This window comes from Polypterus senegalus, chromosome 12, assembly GCF_016835505.1.
Source record: "Polypterus senegalus isolate Bchr_013 chromosome 12, ASM1683550v1, whole genome shotgun sequence".
In the NCBI taxonomy this organism is placed as follows: Eukaryota; Metazoa; Chordata; class Cladistia; order Polypteriformes; family Polypteridae; genus Polypterus; species Polypterus senegalus.
In genome coordinates, this window is record NC_053165.1 from 37,981,182 (window position 1) to 37,994,662 (window position 13,481).

At 43.9% G+C, this 13,481-nt stretch overlaps 1 pseudogene; it reads right to left on the minus strand.

Moving 5' to 3' along the window:
- Positions 1 to 334: 334 nt before the first annotated feature.
- LOC120540470 lies at positions 335 to 11,445 on the minus strand (annotated as a pseudogene).
- Between the last annotated feature and the right edge of the window lie 2,036 nt (positions 11,446 to 13,481).

Genomic DNA, 13,481 nt, shown 5'->3' on the forward strand with positions numbered 1-13,481 from the left:
CAGATAATATTTATCCTTGAGTTCTTAAGGAGGCCATTGAGTTCATATAAAAACCCTTGACACATATGTTTAGGAAGTCACTGTACACTGGAGAGATTCCGAAGCACTGAAAAATGGCAAATATTATCCCATTATATAAAAAGGGTGTCAGGGCGGATCCAAGCAACTATAAGCCAGTAAGCTTAACATGCATCACAGGTAAATTAATGGAAGGAATTATTAAGGATAAGATTGAACAACACCTGGTAAGGACAGGAGTTATTCTGAACAGTTCAGCATGGTTTCAGAAGAGGGAGGTCGTGTTTTAAGAACATGCTGGAATTCTATGACTTACTTAGACTTTGTTCCTCCCGTGCATTTCCGCAATTGCCTCCAGTCGGCGAGTGTTTGCTCTTCTTAGAACTTCATCGTTTGTGATGCGGTCGTGATAGGAGATTCGAAGAATTTTTCTCAGGAAGCATTGTGGGAATGTATTCAGCTTTCCGGCGACCCGCTTCATATGTTTTAACATCTCGCTAGCATAGATGGCCGTCGAAATAACAATGGTGTTGAGGAAATGTATCTTGATGGGTGTGCTGACCGATGCCCAAATTTGGCGGAGGCATTGGAAGACTGCTGAGGCCTTACCAATTCTGTAGTTGACGTCCATGTCCGTACCGCTGTCCTTGGCCACGATGCTCCCGAAGTATGTAAACTGGTTGACCTCATCTACCAGCTTATTCTCGATCTTGATTTCTGCGCTAGTCTTTCGGTTGATGGTCATGATCTTCGACTTCCACGTCTTCTTGTCTGCTCGACAGGCCTGCTTGACTTGATGATCAAGATCTTGATATCTTACGGCGGTCACTTCTTTCTCACTGGCGGTCTTCTCTTGGTCGCAGTGGTGCTTCGCCTGTCTTCTTTTGACGATCAACGTCCACATGTGATCTCGAATCCAGCGTTCGCGTTGTGTCCCTCGTCTGCGTCTGATGACATCCTCTGCGGTTTCAATTACTACGTCCCTAATCTGTGTCCATTGGCCCTCGAAGTCAGTGCCTACATCATCTTGCAGCAACTGGAATCGGTTCCTCAGTTCCAATTGGAAGAGGTCGCTAGAAGTTTGATCTTTGAACTTCTCAATGGCGAACAGTGTGGACGATGAATGTTTCCTTTGTTCCCTTGTACTAATTCATTGTCTGAAAAGTCAGTTTCACACCACCTTGTAAAAGCCTGCTTTGTTTTAGCTAACAGAAAAATATTTGTGCTAAGGACTCAAGGTCCATGCCTTCCACACATGAGGCTGCCTTATCATTTTGTTCCTTAGCTTATATCTGAACGCCATAACAAAAGGAGCCAAGAAATCAGGTTTTGTAAGGGGCACAAGGATTGTGTATAATAAATTTGTTGACTGTTGCATTTTATAATGATAGTAACTCACGCATTCTAGGGGTATAAAACTGGACCCCACCTAACAGACGGGGTTCAGAAGAGCCCTGACACTTTTATGTATTGATTGTCTGCTTTTCTGAAAATGTTCTCACTGTGCACCTAACTAATAAATAATAAAGTGCTTTATTGTTTCACCTGCTGTCTGGTCTGAAAACTTCGTCCACAGTTTTGGTGCCCAACGTGGGGCAGGAGACGGCAGACGGCTCCTCGTGCAGGATCGTCCAGAGGACCGTGGTGGAGCCGATTCCGGCGGGGTCGGGTCCAGCTTCGGTAACTGTAGGATTGGCCTGCCTTGGGCGTTTCCTGCGTGGGGAGTCCCTGACCTCCTCCTAGCCGAGACGAGGCACGACTTGACGGGCATTTCCAGGCAGGTGGACGGCGTCGCGGTGAGTATATCGGGGGATTCCTTTTAGTTGAGTTTGACTGGTGTGCTGGAAATAATACGAAAGGAATAAAAAGCATATGCAAAATAAAGAATAAGAAAGCATACTGTATGGAAAATACATAGGAGGGTTCTAGGGGCTCACGGAAAGTGGCTTTGGGACCCTACGGAAAACGGCACAGTGTGAATGTTAGCTAGTCACCCCTGTGGAAAGGATTAGAAAAGGGGCGAGTGGCACGCTCCTGTAATAATTTGAGGAACGGGGGTGAAAGGGCGTATTTAGAGAATGTGTGTCTAAATAAACGGGAGGTCGAGTTTTTCATCCGCTGTCTGGTCATACTCTTGTTTCAACGGGTTGCTAAGGTGACGGAGACAATACCCTGGCAGATTGACGCATACAAACCGTCTGATGAAGGGATCGGGGTAAAAACCTCCATATCCCGGACTCCACGGGGTGTATTGATGTAGGATTCTGCTGATGCGAAATAACGGACACGAAGTCACCTGAAGCTGTAATCCGGGAATAGGAGCGGACGGCGGGTGGAACGGGGTTTATCGAGGGCTGAGTCACTTTCTGCTGAGATCCTGCCACTCACTATGGGAAAAACAATCAGCAAGCCAGTCAAACAGTCCCCCCATGGTCCTAAAACCCTAACAATAGAAGGATTATTTTCGGAGGAACGCCGGGTTCCTAGTGCGCTGTCGGGATCGAAAGGCGGGTCCCCTAGAAGGCTCATTGAAAAGAAGACAGGATTAGATTTTAAAAAGGCATGTAGGAAGTGGAATAAAGACAGTGGAGGCAGATGGCCAGTGGAAGGAACTGGAGATATGAGTGAGATACAAGAAATTAGAAAAATACTGTGCAGAAATACACAGGGTTGTTGTAATGGAGGTCCGTATTGGATGGATATGTATGACAGGTGGGAATTGGTTATTAAAGACCGTACGTTGGAAGCAGCACAGAAACTTAATGAGCTTTTAGTTGCTGAACTTAAGAATAGAAAGGAAAAAGAAGAGCTGCTTATAGCCTTACAAAAAGTGCAGGCTGATTTGGGACCCCAGTCTGACGGAAGGAAGAAGAGGAGTGATAAAAAAGACCCTTCATATCCCATGCTCTCTTCCCCAACACTTCACCCACAACCCCTTCCACCGCCACATGCAATCATTGCCCCAATGTCTCCTGTGATTACCGATGCCCCAGCTACTGATGATTTCTTTGATGAACAAAATCAGTGCAACCCCTCCTCGCTTACAGATCCTGATGATGAGACTGACGGCCACTTGTTAGGGGCTATGGGAGGCTCTTCTAACTCACAAAAAAAGCCTTCCATTTCATAACGTACTAGAAGCAAGACCTTCCGAGATAAGTCCCCTGAAAACCTTACCCCATTTAGGTCCCCTAAACCTTTAGCACCCACATTTTCATGCCCTTTAATTGAGGTCCCTAACCCCCGACACGATCCCACACAACCCCCAGGAAATGATAACCCCACTACTGTAATGATACATCGTAACTGGGATATTCAAGAGCTGAAAGACGTAGTGTCCGAATTGCCTGATCCTAAGGTAATCGGTGGGTCAAAGTTTATGGAGCAGGTGCAGGAGCTAGATAATATGTACAAACCCAGTGCAGCCGAGTGGACCCAAGTGCTACGCAGAAAGTTGGGCACTACTTGGGCTACTGTCAATCATGGGCAGCATAATGGAGTACAGTGGCAGTGGAATGAGGCATTGCCTCGTGGACAGAATAATGAGGGTCCTTTCCTTGCCCAATGGGAACACGTGAAAACTGCAATAGCTGCAAAATATAAAAAGGGCACTGACTGGTCCCTTATTTCAGCTGCAAAACAAAAGAAAGATGAGACAGTAGATGAATGGGCACACCGCATTCAGGATTTGATGACAAACCATTCTGGTTTAGAAAGCCCAGATGACCGTGTCAAGGCAGCAGTTCCTCCTTTTGTGTCAGGACTCAGAAGTGATATCCAAAATAAGGTACGCATCTTCTGTATTGGATGGGAAAATGCCACCTTTGATGAAGTTAAAAGAAAAGAACATGCTGAACGACAAACTAAGCAAAAAGAGTCAGATGCTCAGACTAAGTTAATTGCGGCACAAATGAATTATTATGCAGGTTGAGCCGCCTCAGGCAGGGGCCGAGGACGTGGAGGACGTGGACTTTTCCGAGGACAGGGGCGAGGCCAGGGGAGAGGTCGTGGATTTTTCCTTCCTAATCCGAATTCTTCATCGGCTCAGCCGCCTCTCCCCTTAGATCAAGCACCGACACCTTATGCTTGTTACAGGTGCGGTGAGACAGGACACATCCGACGCAATTGCCCACATCAGCTTTCTCCCCCGCCTCCTTTACCTGCACCTGAGGATATTTCTTGGTCCTAGGAATTCGCAGGGACCCCCAGCCACTCTCTTCAGTTGCCTTTGCTCACTCGCCATGCGGACACAGATCCTTTATTGACTTTGTTGGTTAATGGCACTGAAACTGCTTTCCTCATTGATACTAGAGCTACACGTTCCACTCTTTCGCTGAGGGGGGTCCCTGCCTCGAACGATACATTGACTGTTCTTACTGCTTCAGGACAACCACATGTTTTGCTGGTGTCTAAACCTCTTCGGGTTTAGCTCCATTCCAGTGGGTCCACTTTGATGCACAGGTTTTTGTTAAATCAGCTCTGCCCTGTTAATCTGTTAGGAAGGGATCTGATGACTAAGTTTCCTCTCTATTTCTCTAACTGAACAAGGGTTTTACTGTTCTATTCCTAAACTCCTGTGCCACACCTTCCCCCACACTAAGCCCTCTTTTGCAGCCTGGACCCTGAACATCTCCTCACACGCCATTCTCCTTAAAGCCCTACACTCTTTCTTTCCTGTCTTTCTCCCCACTTGCAAGTCCCCAACACCTTCACTGCACTGCCCAGTATTTCCCTGCTGAATTGGACACACCCTGGTTAGAATCTTTTCTCTCTTCAAGCACTAGCTCAGAGACTCTTCATATCCCTTGCATGTTTTTCACATCCACCCAAGCCGCTTCTCCGGTGCACCTCACATATTCACAAAGCATTTTCTATTTAGGAGGTTCAGTTCCCCATGTTTCTTTAGCCAAATGTAGCACCATTCGCTGGGTCGAGGTTGGAGAATGGGTGTGACAATGTCTCAATAGGACAGACTGGCTGCCTGTTGGTCCGGGTATTTTTGATACTTCGGATCATTTGATAACTAAGGTTTTACTCCAAGATGACCTGCCGGTTGTCCGTTCGTTATGCCGTCCCACCCTTTCCGCATTTTCATTACAGACTTCATACCCCTTTTGGCTTTCCTCACTTCCCGATGCACTGTGGTCCCAGGGGAAAAATGATTATGGAAGGATAGCGCACTGTGAGCCACTGGTGATTTATCCAAAATCATCCTTCCGCCCGCGATCGCCCAGTATCCTCTGTCTCCCGACGCAGAGGCTGGCATCTCCGCCGTGCATTCCGATCTCGTGAAACGTGGAGCGATCATTTCAATTGAATATTCTCCAGTCAACTCCCCCATTTTACCTGTTAAAAAGGCTGACGGTTCATGGCGTTTTGTTCAAGATCTTCGACAAGTTAATTCTGCAGTTTTTCCTAGGGCACCTATTGTTCCTAATCCTTCCACTATTCTTTCTACGATACCCCCGTCCGCCCTTTATTTCTCTGTTATTGACCTTGCAAATGCTTATTTTTCTGTCCCTGTTCACCCCGACTCTCAATTCTGGTTTGCCTTTACTTTCAAAACCGCCGTTGGACATGGACCGTTATGCCTCAGGGATATACTGAAGCCCCTTCTGTATTTGGACAAGCTCTTGCTCAAAATTTAGAAGGCTTTTGGCCGGAAAAAGACAGTGTATTGATACAGTATGTGGATGATATAATGTTATGTAGTTCTACGGAAGCAGATTGTGCACGTGATACTCAGCAATTGTTATTCTTTTTAGCAGAAAATGGCCACAAAGTTTCTAAAGCAAAATTGCAGTTAGTTCAAACAACTGTGAAATATTTAGGTATGACATTTCTTGTATGAGAGCTCTCTCTAGTGACCGTATAAACACCATTCAAACTCTTCCTAGACCCGTTACAAAGCAACTGGTCATGTCTGTTTTAGGCATTCTAGGATACTGCCGGCAATGGATTTTAAACTTCAGTGAAAGAGCGCAACCTTTGCCAACTTTGGCGAACACTCCTGATCTCCCCCTTTCTGGTCAGGTGGTCTGGAATGATCAAGCTGAGGAGGCTCTATGTGACTTAAAACACGCCCTCTTCTCGGCGCCAGCATTGGGCCTTCCTGATTATGGGCGTCCATTCACTTTGTTCGTGGACGAAAAGAGGGGATATATGACTGCAGTTCTTACACAACTCCATGGAGAAAAACAAAGGCCAATAGCCTATTTTTCAAAAAAATTGGATCCAGTGGCTGGGACTTCCAACCTGTCTCAGAGCTGTAGCAGCCACAACAGAGGCCGTGCTAGCTAGTACAGATATAGTGCTCATGAGCCCCCTAGTGGTAAAAGTGCCTCACGCCGTACACTCCATTTTAGTACAGGCTAAAACCTCACATCTCACTACTGCTAGGGCAATACACTACCAAAATGTACTCTGTACTTTGTCAAACGTTACCATAGAAAGGTGCTCCACCTTAAATCCAGCTACGTTACTTCCAACTGAAGATCAAGGGGAACCCCACAATTGTCATGACGAAATAACTAAGGTTATAAAACCTAGACCAGACCTGCAGGAAACACCCTTAGGAACAGGGGAGATAATTTTTGTGGATGGATGTTCTTTACGATTGGAGAATGGAACACCTTCAACCAGCTATGCAGTGGTCAAAGGTGACCACCTGCTGGAAGCAAACCGAATTTCTTCAAGTTTAAGTGCACAGGCAGCTGAATTAATAGCTCTCACCCGAGCTTGTCAGTTGTCAGAGGGAAAAATTGTAACTATCTATACTGACTCTAGATATGCTTTTGGAGTCTGTCATGATCATGGGGCATTATGGAAACTCAGGGGATTCAAGACCAGTACTGGCAAGCCCATTCAGCATCAAAAACTAATAGAATCCCTCTTAGAAGCTATAACAAAGCCATCAAAATTGGCTATAGTTAAATGCCAAGCCCATACTGAAAAACAAGATCCCATTAGTAAAGGAAATAAACTGGCTGATCACTTTGCAAAACAAGCTGCTTAACTAATACCCAAATCTCTTTATTCCAACAGACAGATGACAGAGATTCCGGTAATTTAGTCATTTCATTACAGAGTTCAGCTTCAGAAAAAGAAAGATGAACCTGGTCCAAGGACGGATCATTGGTCAACGAGATCTGGACCCATAAACAAACTAATAAACCTTTCCTTCCTAAAGCTTCTTTTCCAGGTATGGCAAAACTTGCACATGGCCTGGATCACGCTGGAAAGGATGCAATGGTTCAAGAGTTGAGAGACATTGGGAAGCAGTAGGCTTCTCTACATACGCAGAGCAATTCTGTAAACGCTGTGCTGTATGTCAGAAATTTAATGTAGGGAAGGGTATTCAGGTAAGTCCCCGTTACACCTAACCCAATGGGTCCATTCAACACCTTCAAATGGACTTCATTGAATTAACACCATCAAAGGGTACCGATACTGTTTAGTAATTGTTGATGTGTTCTCCCGATGGGTGGAAGCTTTCCCTTCCAAACATGCAGATGCCAAAACTGTAGCAAAAGCTTTGATAAAGGAAATCATTCCAAGATGGGGAATACCACAGAAATTGCAGACTGATAATGGTAGTCATTTTGTAAATTCTGTGATTGATGAATTGACTACTTGGCTTCAGATAAATGTACATCATTATTGCAAATACCATCCCAGAGTGGGGTATAGTAGAAGATGCAATGGCACCTTGAAATCTAAATTGGCTAAAATCTGTGAGCAAACAAATTTAACTTGGCCTGATGCTCTGCCCCTGGCCTTGATGGGATTGCGGGGAAGAACACATCGGCAGTTAGGGCTGTCGCCATTCGAAATTCTGACCGGACGGCCCATGCCAGTCGGCATGGTCATAGGTAATGTTACACTGCACACTGTTGACAATGATCTTCTTTCCAGTCTTACAGGTCTCCGAGCTTCTCTGAAGGAAGTCCACGAGCAGGTGAAGCAGGCCTGGAGAACTAATCCTCCATTAAAGGACTCCCGATTCCATTAGGAACCTGGATTTTGGTAGAGATACTGAAGGAAACATTGGCATCACCCTCGTGGAGAGGACCGTTCCAAGTTCTGCTGTCGACACCACATGCTGTTAAAGTTGAGGGACTGCCTGCTTGGATTCACGTCTCACATTGCAAAAGATGGCACCCATGATTGTGGTCCTACTATGTCTTTCCATCCCTTTGTCGACTGCTCTGGTCACCTTGACTTTTCCTCGGAATCACCACATCAGTTCAGGTGGATTTCTGTTCTATTATTGACTGTGGGACTGATCGACAAATCCAGTGGACCTGGTCTGACAAATATGTGTGTGTAACTGTTACAAACTCTGGATTCGGAAGTCATTGTGACTGGGTTTTTGCTAATACTGGAACTAATGACTGGGGTTATCAACCCTATAAGGCCCAAAAGTATGGTCTGAAATATCGTTTTTCTATTATAAAAGGACATGCCCCTCATGCATGTACTGAATACCTTTGTAACCCTTTGATCATTACTCTGAAGAACCCTTCTTTACATGATTCAGGAACCTATATTTTAGGGGCATATGTATCTGGAATAGATCCTCTAGGGAGATTTCAAATTAAGGTTGAGAACCCTGTTACTAACACCTCCCATTTCCCCACACACACACCCTCTCTCCTACCCCTGGTCCAAACCTGCCCCTGTCAAGGTCATGAATATTTCCACCTTTCTTCCACTTTTTCGATTGAAACTGGGTATGGGGATCAGAACCGGTGGCTGCAATGGGTATTATATTCGGCTAGACAAGTGAATCAATCGATTGCTATGCATGTGCTACAGCTAGGCCACATTTGGCCACTGTCCCTTTTCCCCTTTCTAACATATCTGATCCTACTGGCCTTCCTTGCCTACTTGCCCTTTTTATCTCTTCCTCTATTCCAATCGACTCTAATTGCATTACACTTTCCCTTCTTTTTCCCCCTACTCTTCCCATGACTCCCCCGATGTTCCAGCCTCATGAAGGTAATTATACCTGTTTTTTAGAAACCTTACTTCCTCTCGTGGCACAAATGTTGGTAATATCCCATCCTCTTTTTGTTTCCAAACTTTTCCGGTTAATTCTTCCTCTTTAGCTTCCAAATTATCAATTTTCTGATTACTCAGAATACTCCGCTGATATTTGGTGGATGTGCCGTAGGTCCAAATTGCTTGACATCCTTCCACCTGACTGGACTGGCACTTGTGCTTTAATACAACTTGTTATGCCTTTCCGACTTCTCCCTTTAACTGCCTTCCATGTGTCGACCAAATTTGGCCGACATCGTCAACCCATTCTGTGGACCCTTCCCAGTTTTCCCTACATGGCCCTGGGGTGTATTTTGATTCCATTGGAGTCCCTCGTGGAGTCCCTGATAAGTTCAAGGCAAGGGACCAAGTTGCTGCCGGATTTGAGTCTATTTTTCCTCAGGTTACTATAAACAAAATGTAGATTGGATTAATTATCTCTATTACAATCAACAAAGATTTTAAATTTTACTAAAGAAGCTGTTGAAGGAATCCATGAGCAACTTGATAAAACATCCCTCATGACCTGGCAAAATCGATTGGCTTTAGATATGCTCTTGGCTGAGAAAGGAGGCGTTTGTGCTATGTTTGGTGATGCATGCTGTACCTATATCCCTAATAATACAGCTCCTGATGGATCAATCACCCGTGCTTTAGCTGATTTGACTGCTCTCTCTAATGAACTAGCTACTAATTCTGGCATTTCTAATCCTTGGGACAAATGGTTTATGTCCACTTTTGGGTCCTGGGGCCAATGGCTTAAGTCAGTTCTCATCTCTCTTACAGTTGCTCTAATTGTTCTCATGCTTGTAGCTTGCTGTATTGTTCCTTTGATCAGATACATCGTATCCAAGTATTTTACAGCCTCTATGGCAAAAGCTTACTTTTTACACAAAGAAAAAATGTTTCAGCTCAACACAACCTCCCCACACTCCTCCGCCCACTCCACTCCAACCCCCTCTCCTACATTTTCCCACTCCACTCTTCCCTGATCACATATTTTTGTTTGCTAAAAAAGGGGGGAATGTGGACGACAAATGTTTTCTTTGTTCCCTTGTACTAATTCTTTGTCTGAAAAGTCAGTTTCACACCACCTTGTAAAAGCCTGCTTTGTTTTAGCTAACAGAAAAATATTTGTGCTAAGGACTCAAGGTCCATGCCTTCCACACATGAGGCTGCCTTATCATTTTGTTCCTTAGCTTACATCTGAACGCCATAACAAAAGGAGCCAAGAAATCAGGTTTTGTAAGGGGCACAAGGATTGTGTATAATAAATTTGTTGACTGTTGCATTTTATAATGATAGTAACTCACGCATTCTAGGGGTATAAAACTGGACCCCACCTAACAGACGGGGTTCAGAAGAGCCCTGACACTTTTATGTATTGATTGTCTGCTTTTCTGAAACTGTTCTCACTGTGCACCTAACTAATAAATAATAAAGTGCTTTATTGTTTCACCTGCTGTCTGGTCTGAAAACTTCGTCCACAACAGTCGGGTGGGTTTCTGTGCCGATGTCTTCTTCAGTTTAAACCGAACTGCGGCAACTAGGAGATGGTGGTCTGATCCAATATCGGCGCCACGATACACCCTCACGTCCCGGAGTGATTATCTCCACCTTTTCCCAATGCAGATATAATCGATTTCATTGCTGTTGTTTCTGTCAGGTGAGCGCCAAGTCTTCTTGTGAATGGTCTTATGGGCAAAATACGTGTTCCTGATGGTGATATAGAGGAGGCTGCAAATGGACAACAGGTGATCTCCGTTGTCGTTGGTGTCTACCACCGATCCATGCGGACTGACCGCATGTTCCCATCCTCGCCGGTCATCGCTGATCTGGACATTGAGCTCTCCCATCACAATAAGGACGTCGTGCTGCAGAATGCCATTGAGTGTATCGTGCAGTAGTTCGTAGAAAGCATCATTCTCGTCGTCGCTCGCATCCTTGATTGGTGGACCATGGTTTTTTCTTTACACAAAGAATGATAGACACTTAAAATAAGCTACCACCTTGGACCATGGTTGTCTTCGAGTGCCACGATTGGAACCGAGCAGTGATGATTCGTTCATTAATTGGCTTCCATCCTAGCAGCGCTTGTGCAGCCAGCTGGGTCAGGATGAGCCCAACGCCAGCCGCATGCTGCTCAATATGGCCGGAGTATAGGATGGTCTTCCCCTTGCTGGCCAATCGTCCACTTCCTGTCCATCGCATCTCGCTTATGCCTAAAATGTCCAGACCATAGTTGTCGAACTCACAAAGCAGTTGTCCCAATTTGCCACATTCGTACAATGTATGAACATTCCAAGTTGCGAATTTTGTCATTGATGAGGCTGAGACGATTCCTCTTCTCATCAGACTCTGGACAACCTGCTGGCTTTTCTCCATCGTTGTCATCCATGCAGAATCGGAGCGTCCCAGCTGAGATTCTTGATTTCTTTGGTTTCTGCTTGTTGTTTCCGTAGCAAAATGTTTTTTTACGGGGCAGGGTTGCTAGCCCGGTGCCCAACCCTCCTTCTTTATTCGGGCTTGGGACCGGCGTTTTTCCAAATGGCGGAGTTGGAATTTTATGAGGAGGCAACAAAAGGATACGATCAAAGTGGAGCATATGATATTATTTATGAAGATATTATTTATCATGGTGCCCCATGAGAGGTTGGGTATCAAATAAAAGAAGTGGGAATTCAGGGTGATGTTTTTAGATGGGTGCAGATTTGGCTCAGACACAGGAAGCAGAGGGTGATGGTGCGAGGAACCTCATCAGAATGTTAAGAGTAGTGTTCCACAGGAGTCAGTGCTAGGGCCACTGCTATTTTTAATATATATAAATGATTTAAATAGGAATATAAGTAATAAGCTGGTTAAGTTTGCAGATGATACCAAGATAGGTGGATTAGAAGATAATTTGGAATCCATTATATTAGTACAGAAGGACTTGGATAGCATACAGGCTTGGGGAAATTTGTGGCAAATGAAATTTAATGTCAGTAAATGTAAAGTATTACACATAGGAAGTAAAAATGTTAGGTTTGAATACGCAATGGGCGGTGGGAAAATCGAGAATACACCTTATGATAAGGATTTAGGAGTCATAGTGGACTCTAAACTATCGACTTCCAGACAGTATTCAGAAGCCATTAAGAAGACTAACAGAATGTTAGGTTATATGGCACGGTGTGTGGAGTACAAGTCCAAGGAGGTTATGTTCAGCCTTTATAATCCACTGGTGAGGCCTCATCTTGAGTACTGTGTGCAGTTTTGGTCTCCAGGCTACAAAAAGGACATAGCAGTGCTAGAAAAGGTCCAGAGAAGAGTTACTAGGCTGATTTCAGGGCTACAGTGGTTGAATTATGAGGAAAGATTAAAAGAGCTGAGCCAATACAGTTTAAGCAAAAGAAGATTAAGAGGTGACATTATTGAAGTGTTTAAAATTATGAAGAGAATTAGTACAGTGGATCAAGACTGGTATTTTAAAATTAGTTCATGAAGAACACGGGGACACAGATGGAAACTTGTTAAGGGTAAATTTCGCAGAAACATTAAGTTTTTCTTTACACAAAGAACGATAGACACTTGGAATAAGCTACCAAGTAGTGTGGTAGACAGTAAGACATTAGGGACTTTCAAAACTCGTCCTGATGTTTTTTTGGAAGAAATGAGTGGATAGGACAGGCATGCTTTGTTGGGCTGAATGGCCTGTTCTCATCTATAGTGTTCTAATGTAAGAGTACATAGAAGAACACATAGAATATCTACCTTGTCAAGTAGACTTAACTTAACCTACTAAGAAGAATACCCTTTGCTGTGATTAACATTTTATTTTGAATAGTTAAATATTAAAGAAAATAAAACTTGGGATGTGAGAGAGACTGTCTAGATTTAGTATTTTATAATAATCGAAATAGAATTGATGATGTAGAGGTAAGTGATCCACTATGGTCAAGTGACCATAATATAATACAATTGTCAATGCTTTATAAGATAGCAGATGCAAAGATTAAAACTGTTAAGTTTTACTTTGGTAATGCAAATTTTGAGTAGATGTTGTAAAGTCTAAAGTGGATGGACTGAAATAAGCATATAGGGGTGGAAACAGTTGAGAAGCAGTGGAAAAAATTTAAAAATGTTTTACATACAATGCAGGAGAGGTACAAACCCAAATTTAGAATCAGTAAAATAAAAACAATTCTGAGGTTGGTTAATATAGAGTTGAAAAAGAAGTTGCAAAGAGGAAAAATAGCTGTATTAGGAATATAAGATTAATAACTCCAGTGTGAATCATAGGACATATGAGAACATCAGGGCAACCATTCAGAAGTGTACTAGGGAAGCTAAAAGGTAGTTAGAGGGGAATAAAGCAGATAAGGTGAAAGAGATTATTTCAGCATTTTAGTAGTAAAAGAACAATTAAGGAGTCGGTGAAG